This window comes from Cebus imitator, unplaced genomic scaffold (assembly GCF_001604975.1).
Source record: "Cebus imitator isolate Cc_AM_T3 unplaced genomic scaffold, Cebus_imitator-1.0 Scaffold938, whole genome shotgun sequence".
Taxonomy (NCBI): Eukaryota; Metazoa; Chordata; class Mammalia; order Primates; family Cebidae; genus Cebus; species Cebus imitator.
In genome coordinates, this window is record NW_016108253.1 from 63,810 (window position 1) to 74,361 (window position 10,552).

Sequence of the window (10,552 nt, forward strand, 5' to 3'; positions counted from 1 at the left end):
CAACCCCCACCCTACAAGGCTGCTGGCAGAGCTGGGCTGGGCTGGAGCCTCTGGAGGCAATGTCACAGCCCATCCTTTTAGCCACAGTGCCCCGCTGCCAAAAGGAACTCCACCGACTGAGCCTCTCTGGCTCCTTTTCCCCACCCGCTGCCCCTGCCTGCGCAACTCAGGCCTCGCCATCAAAACCCATCAGCTCTGGATCCCGAAGCCCACACAGCAGCCTTGGCATCACTGAGGAAAAGACAATGAAAGCTGAATAAAATCGGCAACACTTAACCTGTGAGATCTGACCAGACTCCCAGATGCCCTGGCCTGAAGGGTCAGGAGGTTCCTGGAAACCCTCACTGCAGGCCTTGGCCAACCTGTCCAGACTGTCCCCTCCCACCACATGGCTCCCACACTCAGTCCCAGGTCCTGGGTTTGTGATGTTAGAGACCACAGATTCCAAGTGCAGAAGCAGCTCTGGGCCCAGCAGCCAGTCCAGCCCCCGAGCCCCTGCACCGCTGGGTTCATAGAAAAAAGATTTCAATGATATATGACCAATAGCTATGGCCATCAAAGCCAAATAGGATTTCTTTCTGGCTGATGAGCTCAGGGCCCTTTTCATTCTGAGATCGGATCAACAAATCAGTAAAACAATTCCCTCAGCATCTCATCTTGGGATATTGATGCAAGTTCAAGCTTGGGGGCAAGGGAGGTGGAGGAAACAGGCGATCTGTGCTTGGGGCAGCACAAGTGGCCCAGGGACTTCAGATTGGAACCTGCCTGGACCCTGGCCTGCTGTGTGGCCTAGAACATGTCCCTTCACATCTCTAGATAGGTAGTTTCTTCATCTGCCAGATGGGGAATGGGAAGAGATGCTCTCTAAATCCTCTGCCTCTGATTCTCAGTCACCACCCAGTTGGGGGAGGCAGAGCTAAGGGAGCTGGATGCTGGGAGAGGCTCCCTTTCACCTCTCTACAGAATCACTGGTGGGAGCAGCATGCAGGGGTCCTGTTGTCTTTGGAGGGGGCATGTACAGGGGCCAGGCCAAGTGGCAAGAACAGCTAAATAGCCAATAGCATGTGATGGGTGACATCAGCTTTGCTGGGACATAGCAGGTGGTCACCGGCCAGTTCCTAGCTCTGGGGAAGGCTTGGGAAACTGCAATCCCTCCCGAAGCCCCAGCATGCCCAGACCACAATCTGTGGGTCCAGGCATGTTGCAAAACTCTTCCTTGCCCCATACCACCCAAAGAGAAGCTGGAGAATACATGGGAAGCTAAACGTGCTCAAACCTGCTGGGGGAACACCATGAGGGGCTCGGGATGGAGCTCTGGGAGGGAGCTGTCCCCTCAGCCTCACTGCCTGGGAAGAAGAGAACCTTAGGGCAAATCTCCCTCTGAGAACTTGGGGCTCCCCCAGCCCCTGCTGCCTTGGCCTGTGAGGGGCTGAGGAGGCCAGCAGCAGAGGGAAGGGGCGCAGCGAGGAGACGGTGGAGGCTGCCCTTGTGTCCCTGAGCCAGAGGCCTTCCTCTTCCCATCCTCAGTCCTCTCATTGGGGCGGAGAGCAGTGGGACTGCATCGTGTTGCCTCCCTGCAGCAACTTCCAGCTTGGGGATCATTTTTGCATAGGTTTCTCCTCCTAGGAATTATTTCCATTTTGCAGACATGAAAACCAAGACTAAGGAAGTGAAGGGACTTATTTGAACCTGATTTCTGATAAGCTCAGTACCCTTCTGAATGTGGTAGAATTTATTTGAGTCTTACATATTTCAATATCTTAGTGTCTTAAAGTCCGTTCTCCCAACCCCCACTTGGGTGTGCATGCATTCACATGTGTGTACACACACACACACACACAGCATCTGCCCTCCTGGTCACAGCTTAGTTACAGCACTGGCTGGAGTGTGGGTTCCAGGGAAGGGATGAGGGTGGAACTGGACTGACCCAGTTCCCCATCACGCGTCCCCAGGTGGAATCCCACCTTTGGTGCCCACACAGGTCAGTGGCTCCAGGGAAGGCTTCTTGGCTCCCTTGCTGAGTGAAAGCTCAGGCATGGATAGTGAGGAGCAGGTGTCTGTCCAGGAGGTGGGCTCAGTACCCCTCAGCCCCTGGGTCCAGCACAGAAGCCCTTGCTCTGGGGTGGGGGGAGTCTGACACTGGCCTCAGCCTCACCACTCCCTCCACAATGATGCAGCTGCCTACAGAGACAGGAGTTGAGGGTTGCTGCTCCGCTGCTGGGGCAGAGGACCGGGGATGGAGAGGGAACCCTCAAGCACTGCCCTCCCCCAAATCTGCTGCCTTTCTCATAAAATGCTTGGGAGGCTCAGGGCCGCAGGAACTAAGAACTGTTGCTCCCAGTCCCAGAGACCAGGAAAGGCCCAGCGAAGCTACCTGGGCTCAAAATCCCAGAACTCTTCCCTCACACCCCCACCCTGCTCAATGGTGGAGTGCTATCCAAAGTCTCATGGGCATGCCCCTCCCCACGCACCAGTTCTTCCATGATAATGGGGCTCTGTCTCCTGTTTGAACTTGGGCAAGTCTTTCCTTCTCCTGGGTCTCAGTTTCCCCTTCTGTCAAATGGGAGGGCTGGCCTTGAGCTTTCAGATACCTCCTAGTTCTGTCATTTGTAGTCCCTAGAGGGCCAGGACACAGGAGTGTGAAAGAGGAGAGAAGAAAGGGTAATTTAGGGCTGGGGAGCCAGTTGAGAAGGTCAAAAGGGTTGTAGATTCCCTGGGTCCTGCCTGAGGCAGCAGCCTCCATCTGCTTTCAGCAGGTTCCAATCCATGCCACAGCCAGAAGCCAGAGACACCCCAGGACCAGAAGGTCCTGCAGAATGGGATGAGGGTGGGGCAGGCAGTGAGAGGGCAACATTCAGGGAGTCAGTCTCTCGACCCAACCTGAGCCAAGGGTGTTCTGGGTCCCTCATTACTCCAGGACTGGAGAACCAGCTGGAGGAGGTGAAGGCTGGGAATGCTCTGAAAGTAGGTCTGCAGAGGGAGAAATAAGGTACTTAAGCTACTTAGTCTTTGAGGCTGGTGACAGCAGGAATGGTGCAAATCGATTCCGATTCAAGTGCTGTCCTGGGAAAGGTGGTGGCAGGGAAGGCAGAAGCCTCCTCTCCTGGACGCAGTCACCTCCAAGTGCACCCCGAGCATCAGAGCAACTTCTGAGCAGTGCAGCAGCGCAGCCACCACGTTCCCCCAGACCTGTACTCAGCTGCCCATTCTTCATGTCCCCTGAGGATGGGCGGATGTCCAGGACCCTCTAATCCAGAACCAAACCTCCCCATCCCCAGGCTCCTCCAATCCAGGGCACTCCACTGCTGGGCAGGGCAGCTTCCCAGCTTTTCCTGGGGTGGGAGACAAGAAAAGGACCCTTCCCTTTCTCTGTATTTGAGGTCAGGCCCTGCCAAATCAAAGCCCTGATGTCAAAGTCCCTCAGCCCCCTCCCCAATTCATGCATTTACCAATTCATTCACTCTCACTTCATTCAATTGTTGGTGCTTGCTATATAAAATAAAATAAAAACTTCAGAGTTCCCATAAGCAGTGGAGCATATTCCTAGAAATGTTTCTAAATCATAACCTGAGAGAATGTCGATCTCCATACTGTGAAAATGACTAGGGCCATGATTTAACTTGTTCCTTTTTTTTTTTTTTTTTTTCCAATAATTCCCTTTTGTTTTTCTCTGGTAATTCCTTTCTTTCCTGAGCCTCTTTAGAGCAACACTTACAGGATTGTCTCTGTAAATCCTTATTCCCGTCCCAGAAAATGCATCCTCAAAATCTCTAGTATCCACTGGCTTTTTCCAGTGTGGAAGCTTTCTCCTCTACCTCCCATAGATCATTGGAAAGGACCCGAGGCCTCGGTTCTAATACCTGTTTTGTCACTAACTGGTGTGTGGTTTGGGCTTGTCCCTTGGTCTCTGTGAGTTGGCTGCATCCTCATCTGTCAAAGGTGGAACTGGCTTAGCTGAGCTCTGAGGTCCATAGATACTTGGCCCCTTCACGTCCTTGTTATGTCAACTGGACATCAACTTAACAGAGGACTTCCCTGCAAAATGTCCTCTTCTTCCTACAACAGGCTGTTTCTGTATAGGCATGTTTCATGCTAAGCACTTCTGGGGGAAGGTGGCAGAGGCCATTTTTCTGCTGAGACAAAGTGATTTGGAGAGTCATCTGGCCCCTGAAGGGGGAATGGTGGGATCCAGCCACCCAGCATGCAGTGAATTGGAGCAGGGATCTCGGGACATGGGGAGGTGGGGAGGCTCCCCTTAACCTGGGGCACCTGCTGTTCCTCCAGACCGCAGCTCATGCTCTTAGCTCCTCCTCTTACCTGGCTCTCACCACACTCCTGGCTTAATCACCACATCGCTCTTCAGGTAGCCATCAGCAGGGCCGGGCAATATCCACTGGTTTGGTTTGTTTTATCTTTGTCTGCAGGTGAACTCCCGACGGGCTCTGCCATGCGCTCCAGCCTTGTGACCCTTGCCTTCCAGGAACCATGCAAGAAACGCAGCCACCAAAGGTCCTTAAAACAGCAGGAAGGGTGGGCCTGTCCCCCTTCTGTGTGGCCACCTATCTGCTCAGGAGCATCTGGGCCTCGTTCCTCCAAGTCCACTAGAGGGTCCAGAAGAGGGAGTCAGAGGTGTGTCCTGGTGGAGTGGGAGGAAAGGCAGAAAGCCTTTCTGACAGCTATGGAATACCATTAGCCAAGGCCCATTTGGCCCAGCACGAAGTAAAAGATGTGTAGTTTGCATAGACAGTTTTTTGAGACTGCTTCTCAACAGCCCCAGCAGCATGGGAACTAGCAACAGCACACTTCTTGCCTCATCAGCTGCCCTGAGATGGAAAACTCGGTGTAGGACCGTGATTCTGATGAATGAAGCATGTGGTCCCAATACTGGAGCTCCTCTCGCAGGTTCTAAAAGCACAATACTGAGCCGCGGCGCTCCACTGGACAGTACTGGCGGGGACTCAGTGAACACTACTCACAGATCCACACCTGACCCTGTTGGGTCGTCAGGCTGGGCTTTGCTCTGCACTGTGGCATCTGTGTTCTTTGAGTTCACATCATGAACGTGACTTCCCAGATACCATCTCAGGCTTAAGCTAGCACATCCTACTTCTTTTTTTCTATGATACCCGAATTGGACTGACCTCACTTCAAATACACTGTCCCATTTTGTCATCCTGTCTTACCTTGGGGAAACTGGTGACTGATGGCCAGACCAATTCTGTTGAAATTCTTGCAGAGAGCAAACCTGTGCTCATTTTTAAGTGGCATGGGAGAGGCCCCCAGCCATAGTAAAGCGCAGTCTGTGTCTTCACAGTGCTGATATGTGTTAAGTGTGCATAAATGCATGATATGGATTTATGTATGTTGCTATCACCATCTGTTGAAGGCCAATATAACTGATGGACACGTTGGAGAGAGAAAATGGAAGTCTTTTTGGTGATTATTAAAGCAAAACGTATATTTAGAAATAAATATACGTTTTTCTTTCACTGCTTTGTTTCCTATTTCTGCACCAATCCCTTGACAGTATAAAGAACTGGAAAGAGAAAATGGGAAAGATAATCTGTGTTTAAGAAGTGCATAGTCTAATGCTTGAACTCTCTTTTTTTATGGCCTTTTCTTCCACTTTATTTCATATTCCCCCCACAATAATGACTCCTTTAATTTAAACTAAAAACCATACAGGTTTTTAGTTTAAATTAAAGGAGTCATTATTGTGACTCGGTGCTAAAAAGGAAAGGAAGTGTCAAAGACTGCAGGACAGGTGGGGTGGGGAATCAGCGAATCATCTTGACTGGGCTCTTGAAGTTGCTGGCAGCTTGGAGCTGCAGCTGGTAAGCCATTAGATGGATCTTGAAACCGTAGAGCCTGGGCACAAACTGGCTGGCAGGTCGTTTGGGCCGGTACTCGGGATGCACCATGAAGAGCATGTGAGGGAAACCAGTGCCAAAATAGGTGCCATCCGTGTGATGGTGCCACGATGACTTGGGTGTGTATACATCCATGCACTTGAGCCAGTAGAGCTTCACCATGGCTTCACCTGGGATATCTGAAAGGCCAATGGGGAGCATTGGCTGGTTCTCACAGTACACACAGGGACAGGAGCCAAAGTCTCCCTGCTGGTACTTTTCCAACATCTGGGCAATGCCACGGTTGGTAAGGATGTAGCTGGCATGGATCAATCCATAAAGCATCTCGTCTGCCTGCTCAATCAAGTCACTCTGGTTGACGTTGTCTTCAGTTCTTCATCAGGCTCCAGGTCTAAGATCACATCTGGAGCCTGTCGATAGTGAGGGACCTGCTCATTGAGTCCAGTAAGATTAAATTTGTCCTGGATGTAGTCTTCATCCACTTCACAGAAGAATTCATTGCCGCGGAGCCCACAGAACCAGGAAATCCAGGACACCTCCTCTGAGCTGCTCATCTTCACGTCAGCGGCTGGACGGGGACCAGGGCTGGGGTGGGGTAGGGAAGTTGATACTTCCAAAGAATGGCGGTGACCGCTACAGCACAGGCCGCGGACCCAACCGCGGCAAGCAAAGTGGGGTGGGTGGGGAGTGGAAATTGGGGACTTGAACTCTTAACTTTAAAAGATTAAGGTTTTTCTTCTTTGCCATTTTGTAAGAATCCCTAGTCTGAAAACATGAAAGAATGGTTCTTAAACTTGGTGTACCTGAGAAGCAGCTGTGGAGATGAGAGGAGCTACACACTAGTCTCCAACCCCAGGAGATTTAGGTGGTGTGGGCCCTAGGATCTGCTTTTTTATAATATAAGCACCACAGGTGATTTTAGTACATGAGGGCTGCAGATCACACTTTATAAAAACAGTGTTCTGTCACATTGAATCAAAACTAAAAATCCATTTAAGACCCTTGAGTCAAAAAGTGTATCATTCCGTCAACATTGACATAAAAATTTTTAAATGCTTTTTGGGAAAAGTTCTTAGCTACATGCTTTTGATCCCCAAGATTAAAATAAAGCTATCACTTCACAAGTATTTATTAGAAACATTTAAAAAAGAAAACCAAGTGGGAGGTGCAGTAAGATCATAGAATACAACCCTCCAGCAATGGTCTCCCTGAAGGAACATCCAATGGAACAAGTATCCATGCACGAAAACACTTTCACAAGAGCTAGGTAATCAGGTGAGAGATCAGAGCACCTGGTTTTAGCATAATAATAAATGCATTGAAGAAGGCAGGAAGGATGGTCTTGCCTTGCTTCTGACACCTCTCTCCGAACCGCAGGAAATGCATCTTTGAGAGAGAATCTAATGGCTTGGAGACAAGGAGGAAACTCAGTACCAGTCTTGCCATAGAGAAACACAGCCCTGAACAGAACCCAAGAGTGCTTGATTCCAGGCCGATGTCCACAGAAGCAGCATTTAGACTCACCCTGGGCCACAAGGGAATCAGCTGCCCCAGGAGGAAGAATCCACCAAAGTTCTGGTCAGCTTTATCACTGAAAATTAACTGGGCTTTAAATAAATGTCACGGGCAGGCAGGCTCCAGTGACTACAACACTCCTTGGGCAAACCCTGATGTTGTGTAGGTCTGGAAGACGCCGGACTTGAGGTCACAGCCAGTATGACAGCAGCAGCTATAGGAATGCTTGCATCACCCTTCCCCACACTCCAGGCAGTGTAGCCTACAGAGAGATTCCTTTGGCTTGGGGGAAATAGAGGAAAGTAAGCTAGGGGCTTTACCTGGGAACCCAGAGAACAATTCCTGATCTTCCTCGAGTCCAAGAGGGCTGGGGACCTGGGAATCTGTAAGGATTGCAGTGTACCTGGGCCTAGGGTGCCCTGTAGTACAAAAATGGCTGTAGTGACCACTGGCTTAGGGAACTCGTCAGCCCACTTTGAATTCCTGAAGGCCCTCTGAAGGACAGGTACAAACAAGACCTGCCTGCAAAGGCTGGAATAAATACCTTATCCTTCAATGCTCAGATATTGACAAATATCCACCGTATCAAGAACATTTAAGTCAATATGACCTCACCAAATAGATCAGATAAGCCACCAGTGACCAACCCTGGAGCGATGGAGATATGTAACTTCTCAGGAAATTTAGAATAACTATTTTGAGAAAGCTCAATTAACTTCAAGAAAACAGAAACAATTCAAAATTATATCAGAAAAATTTAACAAGGATACTGACGTAATAGAAAATAGCAAACAAATCCTGGAGCTGGAAAATGCCTGAGTGAGTGTCAGTAGAATTGATTAAGCAGAAGAATTAGTGAGCATTAAAACAAGCTACTTCAAAATACAGTCAGAGGAGAAAAAAGAAAATAATAATGAGAAGGAACACAGAATGCTTAAGAGATCTAGAAGAGGGCTTCAAAAGAGAAAATCAAAGATTCACTGGCCTTAAATAGGGGGTTGAGAAGGAGCAAAGAGTAGAAAGCTTCTTAAAAGAAATAACAGAAAACTTTCTAAACTTAGAGAAAGACATAATATTCAGGCACATTGTGGAAGACAGTGTGGTGATGCCACAAAGATCTAGAAACAGAAATACCATTTGACCCAGCAATCCCATGACTGGGTACCTACCCAAAGGATTATAAAACATTCTATTATAAAGACACATGCACACGTATGTTTGCTGCAGCACTGCTTACAATAGCAAAGACTTGGAACCAAACCAAATGCCCATCAAAGATAGACTGGATAAAGAAAATGTGGCACATATACACTATAGAAAACTAGGTAGCCATTAAAAAACAATAAGTTCATGTCCTTTACAGGGACACGGCTGAAACTGGAAACCATCATTCTCAGCAGACTGACACAGGAACAGAAAAGCAAACACTGCAACTTCTCACTCGTAAGTGGGTGTTGAACAATGAGAACACATGGACACAGGGAGGGGAACATCACACACTGGGGCCTGAGACGGGGTGGGGGAGCTAGTGGAGGGATAGCAGGGGGTGGGGAGATTGGGGAGGGATAGCATTAGGAGAAATACCTAATGCAGGTGACGGGGGGTTGGAGGCAGCAAACCAAAATGGCATGTGTGTACCTGTGTAACAATTCTGCAAGAGCTGCACATGTACCCCCGAACTTAAAGTAAAATAAACAAAAGAAGATATGCCCTGGAATGTGGTTTGTTCCCAGTAATTTGAAACATTTAAAGAATGGTTAAATGATCACTTGAAAGTTATACTACAAACAGGAATAAGACAGCCTGAGTTAAACATCATTACTTTGAAAACATAAATTTTAATGCCAATTTTCAATGTTTAAAATCTTTGGTTTTATTTTGAAGAACAATCCTCAATCTTAAAAAGATCACGGCAAAGAAAAAAAGGATTATAGTCCTTTTGCTACTTCAAATAACAAACATAGAAATGTCAACAGTCAATGTAGTGTGGTATATTAAGAACTGACTTTCATATAATGGCTAAGTTTAGAGAGATTACATTTCATGAGAAAATATGAATTTTAATGGATTTTCTATTCTGTTTTTGGAAACGGCTGTGTCTTTTAGTGTATTTTCCTTCCTGTCCACATAAGTGGAATCTGCATATTCTCTTCTCTTCTGAAATAGTTTAAAAGACTCAAAGAGTATGGCCTGGGCTTTGCACATCCTTAGTCTGTTAGACATTTCTCTGGCTGCTCACTTAAATAGATATTAGCAGCTAATGAAATAAACTACCTCTCCCGTCAGCCAGAAATTAACAAAGGCTTAAAAATTAGCAACATCTCTGTTTTGCTGTGACCTTATGCTGACGGTCTTATCTTAAAAGACAAAAATTTTTCACTGTATAGAATAAAATTAACTTTGGCAAAAATTGAAATGCAGGCAGGGAATTTTTTTGTTCAATAACAGAAACTAGAAAAAGCAAAGATACAGTAAAAATAGAAAATTTCCAGTGTACAGATGTAAATATACTTGACACAGCCAGGGATGATTAATCAATAATAAAATGTTGAGGGATGATCATTTGAATACAGGATATTAATACTTCTAAAAACCATTTTTCCAATTACTTCAGTATAGATAAGGTGTCTCTGAAAGGTACAGATCTGGCATTACAATCATGGTGATAGACAGATGGTGGAATAGTCCTGGTATCACGATCATGGTGATAGACAAATTGTGGAACAGTCCTGGCATCACGATCATGGTGATAGACAGACGGTGGAACAGTCCTGGCATCACGATCATGGTGATAGACAAATGGTGGAATAGTCCTGGTATCACGATCATGGTGATAGACAAATTGTGGAACAGTCCTGGCATCACGATCATGGTGATAGACAGATGGTGGAACAGTCCTGGCATCATGATCATGGTGGTAGACACATGAGACCGTCTCTACCTGCAGATGGGTGAGGTAGCATTGACCCTGCAGTGTTCCCCGAAAAACACTTAGGCTGAATTTAATCATGAGGACATTTTCAGACAACTTCAGAGTACAGACCATTGAGCCAGACAGCTGATCTGTCCTTTACAAACAAGCCCATGTCACCACCATCAACGACAACAACAAAAAGATGAGGAGACACTTTGGGTTCAAAAAACTAAAGAAATGTGGCTACATTAAC

At 47.4% G+C, this 10,552-nt stretch overlaps 1 pseudogene across 1 annotated transcript; it reads right to left on the reverse strand.

Moving 5' to 3' along the window:
- Window positions 1–5,757: 5,757 nt before the first annotated feature.
- Window positions 5,758–6,565, reverse strand: LOC108298332 (annotated as a pseudogene). Its single transcript, XR_001822548.2, has one exon. The product of XR_001822548.2 is annotated as a casein kinase II subunit beta-like (transcript).
- Window positions 6,566–10,552: the final 3,987 nt, after the last annotated feature.